This window comes from Acomys minous, assembly GCF_964271855.1.
Source record: "Acomys minous genome assembly, chromosome: 15".
NCBI classification, from domain to species: domain Eukaryota; kingdom Metazoa; phylum Chordata; class Mammalia; order Rodentia; family Muridae; genus Acomys; species Acomys minous.
In genome coordinates this window covers 64528033-64553427 of record NC_140497.1, presented here as the reverse complement: position 1 = coordinate 64553427, position 25395 = coordinate 64528033, and the positions used below count along the sequence as shown (strand labels likewise).

At 37.6% G+C, this 25395-nt stretch overlaps 1 long non-coding RNA gene across 2 annotated transcripts in view; it reads right to left on the bottom strand.

The window, feature by feature from the left end:
- Positions 1-2337: 2337 nt before the first annotated feature.
- The window catches only part of LOC311584415, a 29739-nt gene continuing 6681 nt past the window's right edge, over positions 2338-25395 (bottom strand). Inside the window, exons 2-6 of one of the 2 annotated variants that reach the window (XR_014774858.1) lie at positions 21009-21193; positions 7323-7677; positions 5370-5440; positions 3760-3818; positions 2338-2593 (exon numbers count right to left, since the gene is read on the bottom strand). This is a non-coding gene — a long non-coding RNA (uncharacterized lncRNA). The remainder of the gene's footprint in view (positions 2594-3759; positions 3819-5369; positions 5441-7322; positions 7678-21008; positions 21194-25395) is intronic. The other variant, XR_014774859.1, reaches the window with a different exon arrangement.

Here is a 25395-nt window from a genome sequence, read left to right as displayed (position 1 = left end):
AATTTTGTTCTTCATGTTTTCTCGTTTTCCAGTCTAATTTATCAACCTTATATGAAAAGTACAACTTAATTTTAGGTTGTGTTTACTATCTCTATACAGGCTTAGTACATTTTGTTTCTCTTTTTTAAAGGACCTTAGTATCAAGCATAATTTTGTATGGATAATTGAAAAAAGAACAAATCCATCCAAGAGATACTGGAGAGTTCATCAATTCTTTGGGTTGGGGGTAGAAAACTAGGATAGGGAACTGCTTTTGGCACTCCATTGGTCACATACAGGAATCTTAGATTTCACCACAGAGAGTTTCCAGAAATATTCTTGTAGCTGGTTCTTAAGAGTTGACTATACCAAGTCTTGGTGTAAAAAGCTGGCACTTATACTGGAAAAAAAGTTAAAGTTCCAATTGGGTTTAGAGCTCTCTGTGATCATTCAATTAGGTAGACAAATGTGCATTGACCACCCACTAGGAACACTTGGCTGGGCTCCGGTCCTGAGTCCAGCTATGTTTGGGTTGGCTTGAAAACAACTTAGCCATGTTAAGTGTGTTTCCTTGCCTACCAGGGAGTGAGGAGGGAGAACTTTCCACCTCTGTTGCATCCTGATATTAAACAGCACATCCCTGAGAGTCCTGATGCACCTGATATATACAGAAAGAGCAGGAAAAAAGAATAATTACAATCAGGCTTCTGCTGGCTGTGCTTAAGCTTAGCGAGTCAGCAGAGTGCCAATCAGTGCCTTTCTGCAGAAGCTTGAGATGGGAGCTTCCCTTTGCTCACAGCAAGATGGCTTATCTGTGGGAAACAAATAACCCTTGTGTGGCTTTCCAGGCTGAAGTGCCCCTACTTAAAACAACAACAGCAACAACACACCAAGAAAGAAAACACGCATGCACACACACACATACACACACATACACACACATACACACATACACGCAATTGACAGAGCAAAGTGTCTCCCTTTTGTGTTAACTATAAGGGATGACTTCAAGACATTAATTACACTTTGGAATCTTTGTGGCAAGCTGACAAATCAGCTGATGTAGTATAACCATCAACATTTATGGGTTTGTGTATGTGTTTTGGCAATGGCTTCAGTCCAAAAAAAAAAAAAAAAAAAAAAAAAAAAAAAAAAAAGAAAGGGTCATTGTTCATTAACAGCAAACTTACTTTGTGATTTTTTTTCCCAAGACTACCTTTGTATGTGTTGAAACAATAAAGTTTCTGTTGATAGCATAAACTTTTAGTCATGAAAACATCAAGTTTGAGAAAGTGGCTTATTTTCAATGATATGCTCTATAATGAAATTCAAACTTACTGTCTTAAGTAATAGTCTATTAGAGTTACTATATTCTATTATATTATTATAATATAGTTGTTTATATGATAATATTCAAAATAAAATTGAGTCCTCATTTTTGATGCAATTTTAGGGTGGGATTAAATTATGGAAGTCTTTAACTTTCAGCGAAAGTAACTGCATTAATTTATTTCTTGCAATGAAATGTTTGAGGTTGAGCATTACGGAAAGAAAAGAGTTTTGAGCTCAACATTCTGGAGGTCTGAGGATGTGATGCCAATGCCAGTTTGATTTAATAAAAAGCTTCCTTGTAGATTGCATCACTATGTGGCACTTGCAAAAGGAAAACTCCAAGGATGGGGGTCAGAGTAAGAGAGGGCCAGTATTACATTTTTATGGCAGCCTACCCCAAAGATCTAAGTCAGGGTAGGCTCCCTTCAGGTGGGATATGAAAGGGATTGTAGCAGAGACTCCTAGGAGCAGAGGCCACAGAGACTGAATGGGACACCTGCAACTAGACAAGTCTCCTAGTAGGAGGAGGGGAACAACAAACCACCCAAAAAACTTTGGTACAAAATTCACCTTGCTTATAAGACACGCAGGGATAAATATAGAGCAGATACAGCAGAGATTGAGGGAAGGTCCACCAAATGTCTGGTCCAACCAAAGACCCACCCCATAGGAGAGAACCAACCATTGACAGTATTACTGATATTCTGTTCTGCTTTCAGACAAGAGTCAAGCAGATTCTTTTTCCTCTGAGAGGCTCCACCCAGCAGCACATTGAAACAGATGCTGATAATTTTAAGAATCCACTTTGCACTTGTACACTTACACATCATAAGTGTGTGTGAATGCCCATGTGCATCATGCACACATGCATGTTTGATTGGAGGGTGACAGTATGAAATTTTTTTAAAAAATGGGAATGAATGTTTCTGGTTATTTATATTAGCTATCTATTATTATATAAAATAGTTTATTTAGTTGATTAAAGGAATATACATTTATTATATCACAGAGTTTTGAGGGTCCCGAATCTTAAAGTTCCAGCAATAGGTCTTTCAGAACTTACAATGTGTCAAATGGAATTGAAGTTTCTGAAGGTTTAGAAATCGTTTTAGTTTCCAGAGTGCCCAGGCTGGCTTCAAACTCATCATTCTCTGTCCACAGCCTCCTGAGTGTAAGGATTGTAAGTATGTAGTGCAATAATCCACTTCTGAGATGCTCATTCTACATGGATGCTGTCCTCATAGAATGTTGACAGGACTCTCAAATTGATCCATGTGTAGTGCTAAAGAAATCCAAGGGACAAGGATACAGCAACAGCAACAACAAAAACAGAAACAAATAAAACTCATCTCTTCCCATGCATTCTTGGAGGTTCCATTCAGTACCCTCAGTATTTATATAGTAAGGAAGGAGCTACCCAAACTATGAAAACCAGGAAATGAAAGTGCTAAGTGGCTGCCTTGCACCCTATCAGAGAGGAATAAATGCTTGTTTTATATGTGTAATTACTTTATAATAAAAAATGTTGTATTTATCATATATGTGTATATATACACACATATGTGTATGTGCACACACACACACACACACACACACATGTATATATAGAGTATCCCATAAATCTGAAGTTTTATTATAGTACTAGAGTAAAATGTTTTCTGACTGAATCTCTTCTGTAAGGGTGCACTATATTTCCCTTTTTCTGTAAACAAGTTCTCCACTTGACTTACATACAGGTATTTAGGATAAGAAGGCTGAATAAATTCTATCTTCATTTAGTAAAGGTCTTATGTATGTTGTTTATATTATTAAGTCATACTTCTTTTTTGCTTATTTTAAAATGTTAAATTATTATAATTTATTCAGGTTACATCCAGAATGTTATCCCCTCACTTGTATCTTCTCCTTTCCACCTTCCCTCCCTTTTCTACCCTATTCCCCTCCCCTAGGCCTCTGACAGAAGGGAACCTCCTCCCCCACCATATGACCACAGCCTATCAGGTCTCATGCAGATAGCCTGCTTCCCCTTCCTCTGTGTGCTGCTGGGCCTCCCCACCAAGGAGAAGTGATCAAATTGGGGGGGCACCAGAGTTCATATTAGAGGCTGCCCCCACTCTCCCCCCAACCACAACTGTGGAGAATAAGCTGTCCATTGGCTAGATCTGAACAGGGCATCTAGGTTTACTGTATACGTTGTCCTTGGTTGGTGCAACAGATTGTGCAGGTTCCCCCTCCACCCCCCCCCACCTCCATGGGTCCAGATCTGCTGGCCTTGATGGTCTCCTTGTAGGGCTCCTGAACCCTCTGGTCCTTCCATCCTACCATTCTTCCATGCCACTCTTAGTGCTCCACCCAGAGTCGCAGCATCTGTCCCAAACCCCGGCTGCGTGGAGACTCTCAGAGGATACGTATATTGAGGTACTATCCACTTATAAGTCAGTACATTACCATGAATATCTTTCTGGGTCTGGATTACCTCTCTCAGGATGATCATTTCTAGTTCCATCCTGTGAATTTCAAGATCTTGTTTTTAGTATATTTTCCCTCTATTTTTTGTTTAAAATTTATCCATAGTATTTAGAAGTGTGTGGTCTTTTTTGTTTGTTTGTTTGTTTGTTTGAATAGTAATAAACATGGACAAATGTATTCCTTGAAGTTTTATGAGGACACCAATTATTCTAGCCACCAGTCAACTCTTCCCCATCTAATTCAATATTGCTGAAAGAATCTGCTGTACATCATGCACTCAGACTAAAAAAGCAGAGATGCCTTCTTGTGAGATTTCTCTATTGCTATGGAAAACCATGGAATAATTGTAATAGTTTGTTCCTAGGTCATGGAGGAGTTATAAACCAATAGGACTTTCCTCCCACTCTAATCTTTTTCTACTTCAGGACTGATATATTGGAAATATAATACCTGTATATTTTTTTTGTGAGAGATTCACAATAAAACAACGCTTTAGGGTGTACACAAAAATGACCTAACAACCTTTAAAATGTAATTTTAAGCCTATCATACTATTAGAATCCTTTCTAAACGAAAGTATTTTTCTTCCTTGATAACTTTAGTTTTTCAATATTTCATATGGTTGTATGCTTTAATGTGCAAATTCAAGATCCAAAAGACATTTTATTTTTCTCCAGGATCATTCTTGTTCTGTTTCTTTCTCTGTTTGGTTTCCAGTAAACCTATTAGTAGTTTTGAGCTATGACACTAAAAGGACTAGCTGACTCTAGTTTGTAAATATAATTTGCCTACGTTTATTGGTAAGAAAACATAGGAATTTTCCTTAATTGAAGAAAATGGCTACTGAAAAATGTTTTAAAAAGGCCATATATAACAATATTTTCCTGATTAATATTTTCATCTAGAAGCTAGTTGTATGTTATTATACTGAATTATTCACTTTAATATATAATAAAGAAAAGAATTCCAATATGGTGTTCTTTGTGTTTGAATACAATCTTTAAAAGCTTTTACTTTATTTTTTAATTAAAAGGGTGTATTTTTACAATATTAGTTAAATATATCTTAGTCAAGTGTTTGGACCTAATTAATTTCAGAATTATTACCTAATATAGAACTCATAATTTGAATATTTTCTTCATCTTCAAATATGAGAAATTCAATCATAGTAAAAATGCATTTTTGAGATTGAGCACTCTTTACATTCACTTAGAGCTGACATGGAACATTATTAAATCTGATCATTACTGTTAGTGTAGTTGGAGTTGAATTTCAAGAAGGATTGCACTTCTCAGTGTGGAAAACCATAGTTGGTGGATCTACATTGCAAAGCCTTGTAGGTGATACTTAGCTTTTCTCCATTAATCTTGTCCAGATTCAGATGGTTATTTGACAGGGTTTTCTCTGAAGTTATATTTCTATTTAATATAAGAGTATGTAGATGAAGGATGCACTTAAGACAATTGCCTTTCAAGTAGGAAATAAAAATGTAGAACAGGTGATGGCAACTGATGTGAAGAAAGGTAAATATTCTCCTTAGGACAATGCTTGGGGATGGACTTTATATGAGAAAAGAAAGAGAAACTCACGTTGCTTTCATATATTTTGCCTTCCACAACAGGTGATTGGCCATGTCTCTGTCATTGAAATGGCACCTATCCTATAGGAATAAGGTGTGAAATTGAGATTTACATAAAATGATAACATTCCTTTACTTTCCACAGGAAAGACTTTGGATGTCCCCCCCAAAATTGAAATAGCTTTAAAATTTTACTTTTTGGTTAAGAACACTCACCCCAATCTCTAAGAACTTGAATTTGGTTCCCAGTACTTAAAGGGTGGCTCACAATCATCTGCAAGCCCAAGTCTAGGGGTTCTTACGAATTCTAGTCTCTGTGGGTACCAGGAAAAGATGTGGCACATACAAACATGCAGGTAAAACATCTCTATACATTCAGTAAAATAAATTAAAATCCATTCCATTTGGCTAAGTGTGTGAATCAAATTTGAGTTAGTGGGACAATGTGTCAAAAAAGCCATATGCTATCTTTGTGCAGTTTCTACTTAAGTTGACTGTATCCATCCATATAGAAAATGAGAATAATTTTTTTCAGTTACTAGCTGTTTCCTTCATTGAGACTTGGTTGTCTTTATGGAAATGACAAATAAACCTTATACCTCCTTTGATATTGAATTTTTAATGCCCAGCATGTACTTCAGACTCTCAGACATAGTTAGATAATTATTACTTGTCAAATAGTCATTAGGTGTTTTCAGAGCCAGGAAACAAATTTTACTTTAAATCGCTTTCTTTTCTAATCATCTTGACACTGATGTGCAGTTCTTGTTTTTTAAAAGCAGCTCTTTGTATTTGCCTACTATAGAGCATGCTCCCTCCTCCTTCATCTGTGATAGACATGGTCTTTTCCCAGAGACCCTTCAGCCAGCCTGTGTTTAGCCACTTTGGTTCTCCTTTTCCAAAAAGGAAAAGTAAGGGCTGGCAATGCAAGGGAAGCTGTAGGACGAAGAACTCCCATCTACCTTTGGCCCTTACAGGAATTTGCTCCCTTTCAGTAATTTCTGCAATTTAACATTTCTTTCAACCTATTGAAAATGAAAAAAAAACTGTTATATTTCACCTGAATAAGAGGACTCCCAAGGTCCAGTCACAATTGTTGAATAGAGAGGAATTGGTGGAGTTGGGCTTATAATATCTGACTTCATTCAGTGAGCTCAGGCCAGCATTTTTTAGGTTCGTATGAAATCCTCCTTTATATTTCTCTATAGAAGAGCTAGTTTATCCAGTAATGTGAACCATGCAATGATTTTCTAAGCTTCATTTCTGTCTAGTAAAAGCTGAGCTAATTTATTTTCTACTTTGTAGTCAATACTCAAGTAAGATTTTTTTCTTTTTTCCTTCTTTTTAAGCTTGACTCCTAATTCTACACCTCATTTTCATTTTGAGGCTGTTCTAATAGACAAAGTATTTGAAATCTGACTTGTTAAGGTTTTTCTAGTAGAAAACTTATGTCTTCTGAAATTTTAGTTTTTGGTTCCAGCTTCGAGCTGTATATTAAATCATGCTTCTTTCTGTTTATATATGTTTCCTATCTGTAGTAAGACAAGAAAATGTTCATTTAACAGTGGGTATGCAAAGCCCTTTAAGGAAAAAAAAATATTTGTTCTTTTGTTTAAATCCAAGTAAATGTTATTGGTGAAATAGGACGGAGTATGTAGGGTGTAAATGAAATTAAGAATGAAACATGTAATTGTTACCTTTGTAGAAGGTACAGGAAAGAAAGGGAGAGGAGACGATAAGCAGGCTGCTGCAAAGCCAGATAGCCTCTACTCTCTAGTCTTTGCTGTATCTCTGCCTCTTCAACAACGGAAACATATTCAAGAGGGAAAAAGACAAAATCGACAAAATCTGTAAGTATATGACCCCAAGATGTACACTGGAGTGATTGTGGTTTCAGGGAAGTCATTTGAATAAAGCCGTGAGAAAGTACACAGAAGAGGTAAGGAGGGGGAAAAGACACTACCCGGCCCATGCCGTCTGTAACTGTTTTGAAGTTGCAGATGCCTAGACACGGTAATACATTTCCGAACAGTCTATTGTAGGATACAGGCAATGGAACGCTTCTGAAGAATCTCTTTTGGTTCAGAGCTGATGGCTTTGCCTCCTTTTGACTCAACCATTGTCTTTCGTGGTAGTGCTTTGGGAAGTGGAGCAAGATGCAGGGTCTGTAGAACCCTGTACCCTTTGTTCTTTTCCTCTTCCAAATCTTAAGCAAAACCTGCTGATGGTATGACGGGCTTCATGCTGATGATAAGAAGAAATGTATGAGGGTAATATTTTCCACAGGGTGTCTCATGGAAAGAGGTTGAGACTTCATGCTGGAGACAGATGAACAAACAAACAAAGGAAGTTGTAGGAAATGCCAGACATTCTTCAAAAGGTTATAAACCCTTATCAATTACAATAATTGAGTTTCATTCAGAATTAGGCCAGATTTTTTGACAGGTATTAGGACTTGACTTGAGTCAACCAATTTCATAAATTGAAAACTTGGAAGTTCTCATTACTTGGAAAAATAATATAAATGTGTGGATCCTATTATTAAAAGTAGGATCTTCGTGTTTTATTGCTAGAGACATTCACTTACATAAAAATACTTTATTATAAAAAGATCTTACAAATAAATGAAAGCATTTCACACTAGAGTAAGTAGACCTAAAGACTATCCAACTTAAGGGAACTACTGTGAGAACTGGCATTCAAAAAGGAAACTAAAATTTCATGGTCATTTTACATTTTCATCATCAAATATATTTTATTCACTTATTCAGCACTCTTACTCTGTTCAATTATATGTGTGCCAGATAGTTTTCATAGCAAATTCTTTTCCTTCTGGAAATTTCCTCTTACCTTTGGTTTGCCTTCCTACCTCTCTCTTCTACAGAGCTTGCAATCGTTGCCTTACTCTTTAAAAAAGATAATCTTTTGTTATACAGCTATTTTATGTGCATTCATCTTTAGTATCAAATGCTATTTTGAGTTCCATAAAGATTGGAATCATTTCTCTTTTTATTTTGCTCTTCATTTAACTCTAGGCTCATGGAGGTGTGTAACAGACTGTCAACATGAATTACTTTAATACCTCAATACAGAAAGGTACATTTTTATCCCCAGACAAAAGGCATTTTTTCACTTGAATTTTTTATCAGTGTTGGAGTCACACCTATTTTCATTTTTTTCTCAAACATGATTATGTCTGTTTTTGCTTCTTCAGTGTTTTCCATCTACACTGACTTATTTCAAGTTTTTTATTGTACTTAGTAGATAATTTTTAAAATACTTACAATAATTTTCTTACACTATATTTTGTTCATTTTTTTAAACCTCTTTCAACTCCTTTCAGATCCTTCCTACTCACCCATCTTTTTGTGCTCCCTCTTAAAAAGCAAAACAAAGAAAAAAAAAAAAGAAATTTAAAACAAACAAATAAATAAAAACCCTAGGAAGACAAAGATTACCAAAACAAAAATCCCACAAAAAAGCCAAGTGAAACCAACCAAACAAAAAGCCCTGGAGTATGTTTCCTGTTGTCCAACTACTCCTGGCACAGGACGTGCCAATAGAGAAAACAGATTGGCTCTTTCCCAACAAGTATCAAATGCAAGTAGCTTCCCGCTTATGGGTGTGACTTCACACCCTTCTCCTTTTCAATGTTAAGATTTTTGTCTGGCTTGAGCCTGAGCCAATCATGAGAATACTTCCATTGTCCCTTTACGTTAATATGTACATCAATTAGTATTGTTGCGCCTGGAAGGCACTGCTTCCTCACAGTCACCCAAAACCTATAGTTTTTTTAAAAAATCTTTCTATCTTTTCTGTGTAGACCACAAAGCCTTGAAGGGAATGGTTTGATGAAGATACCTCATTCTCATAAAGGAAATTTCAAATATTTTTGTTGCATGTTCCTCTTTTTCTGCCAAGCTTTCAATTTTTTCATTATAAAAATATAAAATAGATTCTGTTGGGTTCTTCACATCTTCATTTTACAGTGTCATAATTTTCACTTATCAGTTCTTGTATCAACTTTCACACTAAATGTTGTGTAATATATGTGTGTTAGGGTTCTTTTTTCTCCCATCTTTTGATACTTTACTATTGCTCTTAGTATCTTTAAACCAAGAAACCTACCAAAAAGGCTTTTGGAGTTCTTTGTTGAATTATCTATAGATTTCAGAATACAACACCACTGAATATTATTCATAAAGCAAGAACACCTGGGACCATGCAGTTACCCTAGTCTCCTCCACTCTTGGAAATTTGCATGTGAAATTACACCATAATCGAAGCCACTTGTCAGTTTGTTATAAGAAAATGTGGCCACAGAAGCTATAACAACATCCAGCCCTTTGGATGAACACACTGAATGAAGTCAATCATGTACCAGGTTTTGTGTGCTAAGTGTGGAATTTGAGAAGTAGCTTCAGATGACTCAAGTGTTTAATGGGATAAGGCTAAGATTGCTTCTGAGTAACTGTGCACCTGCAAAGATATCAAGTAGTGTGATCTGCAATTTCGGTAGGTAGAAGCTATAAAAGACATCACATAAAATCTACAAGGAGTGTCTGTATTTTTACAGGTGAAGACTTGAATATTCCTTTGTAGCTAAATGTAGCTTTACTCCGGGAAAAGCTCCTGAATGGAGCATTAGCTGCACAACTGTCATGAAAGAGTCATTTATGAATTATGCATTGTTCTTGGAGAAGAAAATGTAACTATTATAGTGAATGAAGCGTTTTTGAACTGGGAAGCTCAGGCTGCGGTTTGCCAATGTGGGACATGGCTATGTGAGTTAGGGAATTGTTTGTAGCACCGATTTTCTCCTGAGTAAAATGGAGATGATGTCTGTGAAGATTAAACAAGTAGGACTCCAAGATCATCCTTCACACCTATTGTGTAGCATAATATTAGTAATAATGATGTTTCTTCTGATGTTTCTGCTTTCTAAGATGAGCAGTTTAGCTCTCCATCTTGATGAAACTGTTCAGTAACTGTAAGCTGGTTTTCACTCTTCCGGAAGTGGGACTTTGGTTAGACAGAGCCTGCAGTAGGACTGCAAGTATCATCTTTGTAGAAGTGTAACAGGAAAGAGACTCTGAGTCCCCACATGACTAACTCAGATGGCTATCGTGATGCACTCTGTAAGCATGAATGCTGGTTTCTGGAAGAGAGAACTTCCTCCCTACATTACCTTGAGCAGAAGATGATTCTGAGATAGAAAATGAGAAGGTAACAAGTAAAGGGGGAGTTATTCTTCAGGGATTTTGATCAAACGACGACCCTGATATTACAGATAGGTTGGCATTCCCCTGGGTAACAGTGGGGGTGAAGTCAGTCACTGTTTAGGAAAGTAGGCTGAGCCTAAGGAATGGTGTGGTTTTAGTGATGTTGCTATTTATATTCATTTGTCTCTTTGTCATGTGTAGGGTCAGTGCACATGTGCAAGAGTTAAATTCTTTTCTTCTACCATGTAGATTCCCATGACTGAGCTCCCACCATTGGGAATCTTTACCTGCTGAGCCATCTCACTGCCCATTTCTCAGCAATATTTTGTATCCTGAAATGGAAATTCTTGATATTTTTTTGTCCTGTCTCCCCTTTGTCAGCATTCTGGATAAGTGAATGCTGCCTCATCATTGATGAAGTGTGAGCAAAGCTGACAAAGACACACAGCCTTTGGAGTGGTTTACTGAGTTCTTTTTCACTTAACTATCATGACAATAGGTGAAGCTCTTGAGTTGAAAATGACAGAGGAACCATTAGACTAATCTTAGCATGCTACATGGAGAAACATCAGGCTTGGCCTAGAGTTCCTACTCTATCATTTTGTGTAAGAAAGGCAAACACTGAACCATTACTTTTGTGGTATTTGTCTTCAGCCAGTTACTTTTAGTAATTAGCACAGAATTTAATGTTTGAAGTCACAGGCCGAGAAGCTGGATAAATATATTATATCATAGTAACACATTGACTTTATTAAGAAGCAACTGTAAGTTGGCATGCAGACTACATCTTCATACCATTTAGTAACAGTGATTGGAAAGAGTTGAATGTTTATATGTGTTGGCTTCCTTGCTTCAAGTATGATATTACAGAAATTGGCAGGTTTGTGCATAAGGATTGAGGGACAGAGAGAGATTTTAGAGAGGAAGGGCCCCTTAAGGTAGGAAAAGTTAACTACTTTTAGGACCTGAATAAAGAAGGGTTTAACAAGTCTTCAAATGCAAAGACACAATAGCATCTCTCAGTTAAACTAAGCCATTTAGGTAATTAGTTAACTAACTTGTTGTTGATGCTACCAAATATTGGAGGAATGGCCAACCATATAGCTCAGCAGGGAGGGGTACCCAGTGGCCTAGGTTTAGTCTTGGGAACCTACATGGCAGACCGGAAGAACTATCCCTTGCTGTTGTTTTCTGAGCCTACATATGAACTAAAGCATGTATCCTTTTTAAAAAGTAAGAAAAATATTTAAATAAGAATAAAAATCTGTTTGAAAAAAAAAACAGTGTAAAGGGGATGGTATATTTTGGATTTTCCTATTTAGAGTTTTAAGCTTCAAGCCAGACGGCTTCATTGCTTTTAGCTCTGTGCCAGGGCAGGAACACCATGTAGGAAAGGCACAAAGAAAGCGACTGCCCCAAGGTGGCAAGGAAGCAAAGAGATGGAAGGCCTCTGTCAGATATTTTTCTGTGCCAGTAATAGAAAAGTGGGCATTACAAGCCATGGTATTTTAACTGCTTCCCCAAAGCCCACTAACTGACAGCTGAGCTCTTTTACACATGGGCTTTCCAGCGATGTTTCAGATCAAACCAGACAAACTGTGAGATCTCCCTATGCAGCTCTTTTTCCTGCCTTCAGTGTAGCTGTCCATCCTATATACATTCCTTCCTGAACAATCCATGCGTGCATACATTCTGCAGAGAAGATGGCATAAGGAGACTGAAAGGGCCCTATCCAAGATAGACATGGTTTTATGTACACTCATTTAGTCTTTAAGGGCATACGGCTTCCAGGAGAACATGAGCTGTACTTAGCTTTCGCTTGTTTCTTTGCCTGTAGCACACGCGGGTCACTCTTCAACCTCCACAAACAAGAAGAGGTTTGTGGACGCAGCGAGCCCAGATGACACGCATACACACAAGCCACTGCAAAGGCAGCATCAAGCATTGCAGAGGACACCCTCTTAGAAGCCAAACCCAGGGTCCTCTGAGGGTAGTATACACAAAGTCACGCTTTATGGAGGGATCTTGTCCTCTGTCAGGCCTGGTTCTCACTCAGAGCTGGCAGACTACTTTGTCCCATTTCAACGGATGCTGTGCAGCTGCTAGGTGTCACTCCTTTCCGATGAAAAGTAATCGGCCTTAGTTTTTGAACAGGATCTTTATGGCAAAACTGAACTGAAAATATAGAAAGTGTGCACACCCAATTACCCTGGCTGTCTTTCCTTAGCTTTTCTTACTGTTAATATCTTTCATTAGTGTTGTATTTGTTACAGCTGATAACTCAATAATAAGATGCTGTTATTTACTATATTACGTAGTTCCCACGCAAGTTTCTTTTCTGTGTTAGACTTTGTACATTTTTACTTGAAAAACACTTTTCATACAGTATATTCTGATTATGGCTCCCTTTCCCTCACCTCCTCCCAGATTCTCCCCACATCCTCACTCACCCACCCACCCACCCACCTACCCACCATACTTTTTCTTTCTCTCTCTTTAGAAAACAAAGAATAACATGTCACCATTGTAACAGACATACAGAAGGGGATCATTACCTTAAAACTTCTTTGTATGCAAATGGACCCTTCTTTCCTCTTCTTCCCTCTTCCCTGGTAACCACTTTTTTTTTTCTCTCTATCCCACCCTCCTCCCTGATCATAATTTTCCTTTCCCTGGAATGCCATGTGACTGTATTTCCACATCTTTTTGTGACTTGGCCAGTTTTTTCCTTGTTTTCTTTGGTTGCTTTCTTGTTTTGTTTGTTTATTTGCTTTGTTTTTTACATGGTCTTACTATGCAGTGTGGGCTGGCTTTGAAACCAGGATACTTCAGGGCTGGGCATGTGTGTGCCGCCTTACCTGGTTTTCTTTCTTTCTTTCTTTTTTTCTTTCTTTCTTTCTTTCTTTTTTTTGAATGTCTTTAAAAATCATTTTTTATTAATTCATTCATACTACATCTCAATTTTTATCCCATCCTTTGTATCCCTCCCATTCCTCCTTCCCTCCTGCTTAACCGCTACTCCCCTCCCCTATGACTGTTACTGGGAGGGAACCTCCTCCCCCTTTATATGCTCATAGGGTATCAAGTCTTTTCTTCCTCTGAGGGACACCAGATCTCCCCATGAAGGGGACGTGGTCAAATATGGTGCACGCGAGTTTGTATGAAAGTCAGTCCCCAGTCTCCACTCTCCACTCAACTGCGGAGACTGTCCTGTCCATTTTACCTGGTTTTCTTAACCTGCGTTCGCATCCTCTTCCTCTCTGCCCTCACTTCCATGAGATCAGACAGATCTCCTTCAGCCTCCCTCATCACCCATCTCCAAGAACCACAGACATTCCCTGGAAATGCACCTGCTAAGCCTGGCCTGTCAGGGAAGCAGGCAGGGACGCTTTACTTTGCCTCCTCTCACCCAAATCCGATCCCCAGTCTCATTTGGGGCTCTGCAGCAGGCCACCTGTTGGGGTATCCTCAATGTCTCTACCCCTATGCTAAGGGGACTGAGAAGATACTGGTGGCACACTCTGCTTTCCTCCTCCCTGCAGCATGTTCAATGCCCCCTAACCTTTTAGTCCATCCCGATTTCTAAATGTTAGCTCTTAGTACTTAGAAACATTTCTGCCCTGGGTAAGAATAGGTTTTATTCTCCTGATTTAACTGTTGTTTCTGAGGCTTACCACCTCCACCTGTTAACCTAGGCCTAGTCCTGGAAGCTTCTAGCTTCTGTTTAATCCAATCTAGGCCTAGAAGGTTTTCGGCCTCTGATACTTACTGCTAGATAACCTCACAATTTCTAGCTCTTTCTGAACTCTGGCTTGTTCTGTCTTCAGCTTTGTTAGTGTGTTCTCTCTTCAACCTGTCTCTATAAAACACTCCCAGTAAAACTGCCTCCTCTCTCTCTCTCTCTCTCTCTCTCTCTCTCTCTCTCTCTCTCTCCCCACATCATTGAACAACTCTCTCTTAAATCGCCCTCTTCCATTTTTATTCTCATGAGAAATGGGCATATTATTTTCTATCAAGTCTTTCTCTGATTTGTCACTTTGTCTGCCCCCTCAATTAGACATCGCTTTCAATGTTTATACACTAACTTTCAAATTAAAGGTGTGTACTAAGCACGTGTCTGTATTCTAGCCAGATCATTTTGTAATTCAGGTCTGCATGCCAGCATATGTCATGTAGACCTAGAAGGCCTTCAGATATAACCCCTTGCCAGAGCAACCATGTTGCTAGATTAAAATTCCTCTACAACAATGAGCCCCAGTGGCCACACCTGGTGGGATCTCAGATGCATTTCCTACTAGGTAACTCATAACCACCACATTCTCCTATGAACTATGGGACACAGTATGAATCAACAAACTGAACACCCACCCAACAAAGACAAGACCAAATATAATCACCTACTAGAATAATTATAATCATCCCAAACACAGATGCCTAGCTGTCAGTGTAAAAATATAATCAATATTGGCCAGCATAATGTCTCTACTAGAGCACTGTAACCCTAGTATAGCACATCCTGAGAATTGCAATATAGCTGCAGCATAAGATAAAGACTTTAAATAACCTTTATGAGTAGGACAGAGGTCCTTAAATATTATATGAATAAATCCATTAATAAATCTATGAAAGCACATACACACACAAAAAAAAACCCAGTTGAAAAAAATAGAGAAAACCATCTTAAATGTGAAAATGGAAATAGAATCAATAATGACAGAATACAAAATATGGAAAGGATACCTCAGGCATAGAAGACAAGATAGCAGAAAAGGATACTTGATCAAAGAAAAATGTTAAATCTAAGATCATCCCAGCACAAGATATCCAGTAAATCTGAAGCAGTAAGAAAGATCAAATATAAGAATAATAGGAGTAAAGGAGAGAGAAGACACAGAAGTCAAAGGCACAGAAAATACTTTTAACAAAATTGTAGAAGAAAAATATTCTAACATGAAGGAGGTACCTACCAGAGTACAAAACATATACAAAACACTAAAAAGACCTGACCAAGAGAAGAAACTCCCCGCAGCACATAACAAACACAGCACTAAACATATATAACAAAGGAAGAATATTAAACACTACATGAAAAAAATATCAATAAATGTGTAAAAACCAACCTATTGGAATAACACCTTTCGTTTCAATGGAGATTTTTAAAATCTAGACAGGCCTGAGCAGATGTTCTACAGAATCTAAGAGACACAAATGGTAGCTTAGAGTACTATACCCAGCAAAATATAATTCAATCACTGTAGATAAAGACATTTCATAATAAAACTAAATTCAACGTTATCTACAAATCTAGCCCTACAATTTCCATGGGAAGAAAACTTTAACCTGAAGATGCTAATAACACCCAAGAAAGCAGAAAGAATAAATAATAGCAGACCAAAAATATCAAGGGGGGGTGAGTCACACCACTACAACAAAATAATGGTATACAACAAACATTGCTCATTGATAATTCTCAATATCAATAATCTCAATCCCAAGAAAAAGATATGAATGAATTAAAACAGAGAGGAATACAATGCAATACCAAATGCAGACATCACCTCAGAGTTAATGATAGAAAAATACATCCCAAGGAAATGGACGTAAAAAGCAAGTTTGTGTAGTAACTTGCTTTTTTTGTTTAATTTTTAAAAGTTCTTTTATATACTTATTCACTTTACATAGCCCCGATTATAGCTCTCTCCCTCATCTCCTCCCTGTCTTACCCTCCCTCTATCTTTCTTTTATGTCCCCTACTCCTTAGAAAGAGGAGTACCCCCCCCCCCCATCAACCCATACCAGCACAAAAAGTCGCATCAGGACTGAGGGCTTCTTCTTCCCCTGTTACCTGACAAGGCAGCCCTGCCAGGGGAGAAGTGATTGAAGAGCAGGCAACAGAGTCCATGTCAGAGACAACCTCCTCTCCCCTTTCTAGGGGACCCCCATGAAGACCAAGCTATTGGCTATATGTGTAGAGGCCTAGGTTGAGTCATGCATGGTCCTTGGTTTCTGCATCAGTCTCTGCAAGCGCCCCAAGTTAGTTGGCTTTGTTGGACTTCTTGTGTAGCTCCTATCTCCTCCAGGTCCTTCTATTCTCCCTGCTACCATTCTTCCACAAGACTCACTGCACTCTGACCAATGTTGGTTTGTGTAGTAATTTTAATATATGACAAAATAGACTTCAAACCAAAATGAATCAGAAGAGATAAGGAAGGACAATACAGTACAACACATTGTACTGGCTACTTTTAAGTCAACTGGACACAAATTGACTGGTGGTGGTAGTGCCAATTCTGAGCTGGTGTTGCTGGATTCTATAAGAAACCTGGCTGAGCAAGCTACAGGGAGCAAGCCAGTAAGCAGTACTCCTCCATCATCTTTGCATCAGCTCTTGCCTCCAGGATCCTGTCTTGTTTGAGGTCCTGTCCTGACATGCTACAATGATGAGCAAAAATGGAAGCCAAATATACCCTTTCTTCCCCAGGTTGATTTTGGTCACAATGTCTCATTACGAAAGTAGTAACACTAACCAAGAACCTCAGCAAAACAAAAACCCACCGAGAGGATAATGCAATTATTAACGTCTATGCAACAAACACAAGGGGAATGAAAGTTCAAAAAAGAAATACTACCACAACTAAAGTCACATATTGGTCATCACACAGTGATAATGGATGACTTCAGTACTCCACCCTGACCTGATAGGTATTTCACACAAAAGCTATATAGAAAATTCAGAAGCCAACTGATGTCACAAAGAAAATAGACTTGAGATCTTTGCAGAATATCCCACAGAAATAAAAGATACTTTTTTTCTCAGTAGTTCAGTGAACATTCTCCAAAATTGGTCACACACTCTAACACAAAGCAATTCTCAACAGACACAAGTTAATTGAAATAACATCCTCCATTTTATTGGACCACCATGGATTAAAGCTGAATATCTACCATAAAAAAAGTTTACAAACAGAATGACTCTCTACTGAATTGAAAAAAAGGTTCACAAAGAAATTAAGAAATAAATGAAAAACTTTATAGAATTTAATGAAAATGAATATACAACACACCGAAACTTAAAGGACATAATCAAGGACATTTTAAGCGACAAGTTTAAAGCACTATGAGAAGCCTACATAAAAACAATTGGAGAGATCTCGTATTTGTAACTTAACAACATACCTGAAATCTCTAGTACACAAAAAGAAGAAATCACACCCAAAAGGACTTAATACAAGAAACAATCAAAGTCAGTACTGAAATGATTAAGATAAAATTGAAGAAAATAATACAAAGAATCATTGAAACAAATTTTAAAAAATCAACACAATCAACAAAATTTTATCCCTTAACTAAGAGGCAGAGAGATGATATCAAAATTAACAAAATCAAAAATGAGAAGAGAGATATAACAAAAGACACCAGGGAAATCAATCCAGAGAACACATAAAAAGATGATCAAATAGCCTTTATCTCAGAGATGCAGGGCTATTCAAACAAATAAATAAATAATAAATAAACAGGTGTAATACATTATAGAAGCAAAATGAAATGAAAAAAATCATCTCAATAGATGCACAAAAAGGCCTTTGGTAAAATCTAACATCCCTTCATGATAAAGTCCTGGAATGATTAGGAATGCAAGGCACATAGATACATCTAATAAAGACAGTTTAAAGCAAGCACATAGCCAACATCAACTTAAATGGAGAAAAACTCGAAGAACTCTATTAAAGTCAGGAACAAGACAAGGTTGTCCACTCTATACCTATTCAATATAGTATTTGAAGTCTTAGCTAGGGCAATAAGACAGCAGAGGGAGATCACATAGATGCAAATAGGAAGAAATGAAGTCAGCGTATGTTTATCTGAAGATGATATGACTATATACTTAAGGTCCACCTGCAGCTCCTATATCTGATAAACACTTTCATTAAAGTAGCAGAACACAAAATCAGCACATGAAAAATGGAGACTCTGGCAGCATGCACATGGATTGCACTGGCCTGCACCAGAGTGGGTCCTAGAGCTGAGAGAAGTGGACAAACACCTCCATCCCTAACCCAGACGCAAGCCCCAATTGATAACCATTTCCAAACAACAACAACAACAACAACAACAACAACAACAACAAACCCACCTCAACTACATCATTAGAGGTTCTCTGTCTTATAATGCTGTGTCTGATACCAATCAATCAATCAATGGATCAATCAATCAATTAATCAATTTTTAACCTTATTTTGTGTATGCATTATGGCATCCCAATTTTGCATTTTTTTTCAGGATTTCTGTGTGTGGAAATTTGCATGTCTCTGAGACTACATGTATTTCTTGTGTCTTTTTCTTCTGTTTGTTTTGTCCTATTCAGACTCACTTTTGTTTTGTCTTGTTTTATTTATTTTATTACTATTACTTAGATACTTGTTTGTTTTCTAAGGAGAGTCAGAAAGGGTGTGTACCCTGATGAGAGCGGATATGGGGAGAAACTGGGAGTAGTTGGGGCACAGGAAACCACAACCGGATTAAATGTACATAAAACTATTTTAAATAAATGAAAAAATAATAAATTAATAGGTGACAAGGGCCTCGGTAGTTAACCCTAGCAAAACATTTCAATAATATAAAGGAAAATAATCAACTCTGGTGGAGAAATTTGTCTCGGTAATGATCCTGGGCTTTAGATTACATGCAAAAGTAGATAACAATTCAGTTTATTTTCTTTGGGAGAGGGAGGGAGAGTACAGACCTATGTGAGCCAGAGTAGTAGGCTGGAATAGAGATGCCTCTCTGTCCCTCAGTACCCACTGGTCATATGGCTGGCCAGCCACATTATTTTCCATCTTTTATCACAACTGTGTTTACTTCTGAAGTTTTGTACTTTCAATAGTGTATAAATAAAGGCAACAGAGCCTAAGTCTATAGGGTCTATAGGAATTAAGTATTTTACATAATTGGTTTCAATCTTGTAAATAGCTTTGCAATCCCAAGCCATGTTCCTTTAAATTCTTACATAGGATTCTTCACGGTGGAAAGGAGTTCAGAAGGATACTAGGAGCCACATGTTATAAATGACCCGTCCCTGTTAATTTGGACTTCTTATTAACAGCTGGAAGGGACAGCTACTTTTCCTCATGGACTGTTAGGTGAGTAATGGATGTGTGCTACATGTGAGCTCCATCTACGGTAGGTTCTCCATGCAGCAATGGCTGTTGCCTGTGCTTACTCTAATTGGTACTTCTGTATAATGAAAAGTCTGCTTTCTCCTTCCTGGCCTAAGCTCTCACAATAATACTCTATGACAGCTAAAAACTGATGGTCTTGGACAGAGGTTTTGATCTCATTCTAAATGGGTGATTTTCTTCATTCGTGGCCCTAGAAACAAATTGTTAACTGCTAGTTTCTTTACTGCTTTCACCCTAGGTTTTCTTAGTCTGCTACCTATTTCGAATTTCACTTCATTAATTAAATGAGGATGTATTAAAACATATGTCATTGACTTGTTATTTGAGAATTAATTGAAACCAATCCTGTAAAATACTTAGTACATTATTCAGCATATGGGCGCTTTTCGGAAATTTAGCCATTAGCTAGTTTTTGAATTTGTGAGGCTGAATTTTAAATTCATTTAGCAGAAAAGACAGACGTAAGTTTAAACTAAAACAGAAGTCTTCTTGATATCTCATAGCTGCTAGGTGAAATAACTTTTGACTCTAGTCAGTGTACGATAACGAGGAAGTGTAAAAAAAAAGAAAAAGAAAAACAAAAACAAAAAACAGATTTTCTTTGGTTTCCTGGTGGAATTGCCAATTTCTCCAAATAAACTAAAATAATAGCACCTCCCACTGGGCAGAGAGCTTGTAGAGAGAATTGCTGAACCTCCCCACACCACTAAACCAGCCGTCATGGCAGATGCCAGGCGGAACTCTAAGGGGGTAACACAAGGAATCAAGTGCTTGTAGAGTTCAGTAACTGGCATCGACAATTAAGGCTGCAGTGAGCATGGGCTGCAGGGAGGTTATTGGCAGACTGAGTTCAGAATGTAACAGCAGCTGAAGCAGTGAAGGCAGTAAATAGTTTAAAGTGACAGGAACGCCTTTACCAAAGAGCAGGTACGCCTGATGAGAGGAGCACAGAGAAAGTGTGGCAGGAAGTGACAAAGAGGTAGCTGAGAGGCCACACAATACAAAGGTTAGATAAACCAGGCTGTGCATCACTGTTAAAGGTCTCTGTAACTTAACCTCCTCCATGTACCTAGGAAGACAATGGAGGAGCAGAGGCAAAGAAAGGTAAAGCAGTTCCCTTCTGGGATAGAGGAAAGGGTGGGGGTGAGGCAGGGTGGGGCAACTCTAGAGAAAGGCTTTTCTGCTTCTTAAGGAAGGATTTGATGATCAAATTCACATATAAACTTAAAAAGTTATCGTACCACTTACATGGTAAATTCATGTAAGTCAAGATTGAAAGTTGTTGCTGCTCTTGACTTGAAACTCTTTCAGGGAAGTATTCCACATTAAGATACCACACAGAATCTGAGTCCTTCTCTGGGTGTAGATGTTATAATCATGCCCAGTCAGTGATTAATTATGCTGAGTTGAATCCATTTGTATCACTTGCTGCCCTATAAAGAGGAGCGGAATGTCAGCTTTGAACAATCACAGAAGAATTTAAATTTCTTCCCTGTAGCCTACAAAGCAGGACTGGTGGAAAATGAATCAAATTTAGGTGTAGAAAATGTCTGTGCATGAGCAAGTTAAGAGACAAGGAGGTGGTATTGTTTTTAGAATGTAATCTTTTTCTAAGGAATGGAAATTTAAAAAGCCAGAGACAGCCTTTGATTTTTTTGTTTGCTTTACAGCAGTGTAATCTCATCAATGTTATTCCTGCTTTGGGCAGCCTATGTCATCTCCTACTGTGTGTCCTGACAGGCAGCTTCTAGTCTCGGCAGTCTGATCACTCACGCTGCTGTGTTACAGTGGACTTATCTTGCTTCTGAGCATACATTCTGTGTTGTGCCATTTTTTATTTTTTTGAGGTGGTCTCATTTTGTTATAGTTGACTCAAACACTGCTCAGAAAAAGTAGCCTTCCCCTCCCTTTAGGGGGCATTGTCTAAGACCCCCATGGATACTTGAAGCAGAACAGAGTACCAAAGCCCAGGGCTGACCATCATGTCCTTATATGTGTATGACCGTGATAAAAGTTTATTTTGTAAACTAGACACAAGAAGAAACTAGAAATAATAGTCCGTGATAAAACCCCACAATTATAACAATACACTGTAAGCAAAATTACATGAAATGTCTTCCTCTCAACTCTTATGATGTGATTAGATACATAGAACCAAAGAATGGTTTGCATTTCAGATGGGACAAAACTGGATAAAAGAAGACATCAACTTCCTTCATGATAGCTGGAATAGCAAGTTAAAACTTATTAATAGGCCCTTAATTTTTGCAAGCAGAGAACCTGGACCCCCTGTTCAGATATAGCCGATGGACAGCTCATGCTCCACGTGGGGGCTGGGGAATGGGGACTGCCTCTGACATGAACTGTGGTGCCCAGCATTCGATCAGTGCCCCTTGGTAGGGCAGCATGGCAGGCGCACACACAGGAAGGGGATGCAGGCTATCCTGATGAGACCTGATAGGCTGAGGTCGGAAGGTGTGAGAGGATGGTCCCTCCTGTCAGCGGTCTACTGGAGGGGAGTAGGATGGAAGAGGGAAGGAGGGTGGGAAACGGAAGATAAGAGCAAGGGGATAAAAATGGGGGTGTAATGTGAATGAATTATAATAAATAAAAAATTTTATAAACTTGTTAAATTTGTTCTTGGAATTTTTCATCAATGTCTTAAGATAGTGCTTGACTGCAGGTTATTCAAGTCTTAGAAAGGCAAACTGTGAATTGGGATAACTACTGTAATTGTTTCAATCACAGAATTTACTATTTTATTCCATGACTCTTTAACATTATTTGATGTATGTAAGTCATGTCTTGGCAGTAAGAGAAATCCTTTGAGTAAAGAACATAGGTCTTTCAGGCATATGGTAACCATTCAATAAATACTTATTTATTGATGGTTTAATATGCTTCTAATGCATATGTTACTCTTAGGAAATAATTATACAGTGGGGAAATTCTGTATAGACAAAAATAAATGCAGGAGAAGTTGAGCAGAGAACTGGATAAAAACAAAGCTTACATTAATGGTAGCAAATGACATGATTAACACTTTTTCTGGCAGCCTTGCAGCTCGAATTTGATAAAGGATTGTAATTTCTCCAAAGAACCAAAAGCTAAATTGAATGATTGAATTTAACTCCATAGTGTAAAGCTATGCTAGTAGATTTTTTTTAAAAAAGATGACATTCGAATGTGTCTTAAGTGCAATGCATCAATCTGCCATTGAGCTAATGAACTTCGAGTTAAAAAATCACTGAGGAACTTGGTACAGATAACTCCTTCAAGTATCCTTGGGGAGGAAGGATGTGTAGGTAATTGAATGAAAATCTATCTTGACTGACCCCAATGACACAATGTCCAACTCACATTACAAATCACTGAGAGTCTTTAATGGACTATTTTTTAATTGCTTTAAAAGTGCTAATGGTGACTACGAAGGAGCAGAGTGTTTTTATTTGTCTACTCCTCATCAATAAAATGAGTGATTTCAACATTGGAGGTTTACCACGAGCTTGACAGTGTTCCTTTAAATTTTAGCAGGTGAAGGAAAGGTGCATTTGCTTGTCCTTTGCTTTGCTTAAACCTCCTGTCTTTATGAATATCTTGAGAACACAGGATCAAACTAGGTCAGCCATAAAATGTGGGAATAAATTAGGAATCAGTGACTCCAAACTAATAAAAAGAAAAATAAAACAGAGAAACTCTTTTTTCTGTGAGTTCTAGTAGGTTTTTCATCCAAGTTCACAGGCAAATTTAAAATATGATTTTCTGTTTTACTAAAGGGAAACATAAATGTTTAAAGACTGTTACACAAATAATATATTAGAAACGGGCCATAAAATGAATATAGTTCTGAGAAATTATAGACAAGTATATAAGTGGATAACACTAAAGTTTGTATAAACATCAAGAAAAAGACTAGGCTGATAGCTAGAAGTTTCATATAATGTGGTCTTGGAATATTACAGGAATCACTGGTAATTTTTGAAATGTACATTCCTAGGACACAGCTCTTAATTCCTGAATTAGAACTTTTTAACGTAAGTTACAATAACTTGTGAGTTAAAGAGCATCTTAGATAGGTCTTTCATAGATAAAACATTATGAAGATACACCTGCCTTCATTCTTGACTATCAATAACATGCCTTAAAAGAAAAAATGGGATATTATCATTCAACGACTCTGTAAGTTACTGTCATAAAGTGCCTTAGTTTTGTTTCACAAACCAGAAACAAATGAGCCTCAGAGAGTTCCAATGGTTTTCCTGTAGCCACATTGACAGCGAATGATAAAATGAGATTTGAAAAAGGGCCTCCTGATTTCAAGCTCAGTTCTCTTTGAAGGGTTCCACACTACATGCTAACGGGGGCTCTTTTATTTTCAACTTCATTATCGGTGGGGAAGTACGAACGTGAGGTTGTAAACATCTATTGACTTCTCAGGTCGTCATTGTATATCACTGTTGGACTCCCTGAGAGGGAAAAGCAGGACATCAAGCTGTAATCTATAACTGTCTTCAATTTTATCATTATTCTTCCTTGCTGATGTCTTGATCTAATTAAATTGTCATCACCCCGTTCAAGTATGGTTACAGGGCATTTTATGAAGTTTAGTTAAAGAGGAGAGAAAATGAGGAATTAATTATCTGGTACAACAGCATCACAGATTTCTTTGTTGACATGGCAATTTCAAAGTTAAAAACATTCTTAGAAAAGAGCAAGAGGCATTTTAATGTGAAGTTAAGTATATCCCCCTTGGGAGTAGACATCTTTGCATGGCAAGTATGGAATTTAAATACACAAAGAATAGTTTGAATTTGTCATTTTTCTCTTTTTTTACTCCGACTTTTACACAGATTTATTTGAAAAACTATGAAACGCCAGTGTCTTTATTTATATAAGTTTTTTTTCCTCCTTTATTAATTTATTCTTGTTACATCTCAATGGTTATCCCATCCCTTGAATCCTCCCATTCTTCCCTCCCTCCCAATTTCCCCTTATTCCCCTCCCCTATGACTGTTCCTGAGGGGGATTACCTCCCCCTGTATATGCTCATAGGGTATCAAGTCTCTTCTTGGTAACCTGCTGTCCTTCCTCTGAGTGCCACCAGGTCTCCCCCTCCAGGGGACATGGTCAAAGGTGAGGCACCAGAGAACGTGAGAAAGTCATATCCCACTCTCCACTCTACTATGGGGAGTGTTCTGTCCATTGGCTATATAAGTTTTTATGATGTAACAATTTAGCTAGCACTGGACTTTCAGAGGACTTAATTTTGCTGAATGCATATTTTTTAAAATTAACTCTGTGCAAAGTTGAAACTAAGTATAGATGTATACTGCTCATTAAACCAAAATTTTATATAGAACTAAACTGTGGACTGGACTCACTTCTGAATAAATGTCAGTCCATTAACTACTTATGTTCAGCATCCTACTGGTGGCTCAAGTTAAAAATAAAATAAACATTCTCTTATCATTTATTATTATTAAAATATCTGTTTTACATGAGGTTTTGGACACTGTCAAGTATATCACTCATCACCTTCATCCTAACATATACGCTCTACTCCTTGATTTATTTTGGCTTTATGTTTGAATAAATTCATTACAATAGAAAATATCATTAAGCAAAAAAAAAATGC